We start from the raw sequence: 2,446 nt of genomic DNA on the forward strand, positions 1-2,446 counted from the left end.
TTTTTAATTCTTTTTAGAAAAAAATCCTTATGTAAATTAAAGCCTAATTTTAAAAGAAATTAAAGAAAACTAAAACTATTGTTATATTGCCTAATAATTTTTTCCTTTGTTGTACTTACATCATACCCCCAAAATGTGCATATAATATTATACAAAGACTCTAAATTCTTATAAAATTATTATAAATTTACACCTCATATTTATTATAGAGGAATGTTAGGGGCCAGCAACTTTTGTAATTTGTAACCATCAAATAGCCATCAAGATGGTTTTAATGGTGTGAGATTAGTGTGAGATTTTATCTAATGACTCACTTTTCTTTGCTGGTTACATGCTGGCCAGAATTCAACAAAGTTGCTGGCCCCTAGACTTTTCTTTTATTATATTCTACAATACGCTTATTATTTACTTATATTCACAACAAACGGCTACAAATTTATATTGTTAACCTTAGGTTAATTTTTTTTATTGCTATGTTGCGTGTGCATTAAAATAATTTTCTTCCACATCTTAACTCACTCCAAGACCAAAACCGTTCCAAATAATAAACACACATGCACAACAATCAAAATAGTGTGACCATGGTTTCGTCCATTTAATTTACAGAGAACTATATATCACCCATATGTTTCTTCAATCACTTCTACTCAAACGATAATTTAATTCAACTCAATTTTGCTGAGCATGCTCATATAAAATCGCGTACATATGCACACGGATCGGATCGGATATAGTCTATAATTCTATTCGATTTGTATTTATTAGATTGGATATTGGGTATATTCGCATAATTAAAAAAAAAAATTATTTTAAGACTCTATTTAGTTATTTTTACAAAAAAATGTCTAGAAAATCCACTTTTTATTTATTTAAGTTTATTTACTCTTAAAATATTATCAATAAAAATTTTTTTGAATAACAAAAAAAATAATAACACAAAATCTAAGTTTAATTATTCTAAGTTGAAGTACAGCATAAAAAATTAAAAACAAGATATCATAAAACTAATAAAACAATACACTAAAATTCATATCACATTAGAGTTTACTTTCTTAAATTATGCTATTTATAAGAAACATGCGGATCTGCGGATCGAATCTGTGGATTGAATAACTGCCAAATCCGCAATCCAATCTTACCATAGTGCAGATCCGATCCGATATATAGCTCTGCGGATTGGATAATATCCGCAAAACTCGAATCGGATGCGGATAATTACCGCGAATATGCGGATATTATCCGATCTATGTATAGCCCTAAAATCGCGAGTAGAAAACTGAATTTTCATATTTGGATCTATGACTTGGGAATTGATAATACAAAAGGGTAAAGTATATTTTTTGTCTTTAAAGTTTTAAAAATAAAAAATGTTATTCGTATATTAAAATTAATTACTAATGTATTTATGTATAAATACATGTGTAGTTCAATTTATTTTCAATGTGTATTTATATTCCTCTATAATTATGGCTGATTTTAGTATACGCTTAACATAGTCGTCGTTTAAAAATATTTTTAAGTTTTATTTTATTTTAATTTTTGTTCCAAAAATTTTTGAATTGCATCAAATATATCCCTAACTGCTAATTTTTTAAAAAAAAAAGGACCAATACAACAACAATTTCATAAAAATAATTTTTAACATTAGTAAACCACACATAATTGTCATAGTTTATTACTGAATTGGCCCTAAATTTTTTAAAAATTTAACTGTCAAAAGTATATTCAATGTAAATTAAAATCTTTAAGGACAAAATTAAAACAAAATAAAATATATACTTTACCTTGATACAAATTATGAAATTAATAATTTCTGTAAAAATATATTATTTTATGTTAAAGTTTCTGATCGATAACTTTAATATAAATAATTTTTTACTACCATTTTTTTTTGTCTTGTTTAATAGTATACAAATAAGTATAAAATAAGATTATGTGAAATTTGAATACAAAAAATTTGTTTCCTGCTTTAATTTGGATTGCACCAAAGTTAATACCGTGGCATTTAGACTTAATGGTAAGTTGGTAACTGTTTTAAAATTAATTATTTTAATGTCATTTTTCGGAAGTATAATACTATTATGCTATTTTTTGTACAAAAATAAAAAAAAAATGTTACTTTGCAAGATCTTTTTATGTTTTGTACGGATATCTGAATTGGGTTGGATATTTTTTAAAGGTCTTAAACTTCTCACAAAATATACATGAACACTTGAATTAGTATAAAAATGTAGTATATATAAGTTTTTTTTTTTTTTTAAATTAATGCCAATTGATGAGTATAAATTTTCAGAGAACAGTGTTTTAATTTAATTTGTTTAACATTTATCTTCCCCGTAATGGGTACGATTTTTTTTTTTTTTCGGTTGCAACCAATGAATCATAAGAGAACAAATTAGGGACAGATCAGAAGTGTTCTTTTCATCTTTTGTCATATTGAATATTG

This window comes from Arachis ipaensis, chromosome B10 (genome assembly GCF_000816755.2).
Source record: "Arachis ipaensis cultivar K30076 chromosome B10, Araip1.1, whole genome shotgun sequence".
Taxonomy (NCBI): Eukaryota; Viridiplantae; Streptophyta; class Magnoliopsida; order Fabales; family Fabaceae; genus Arachis; species Arachis ipaensis.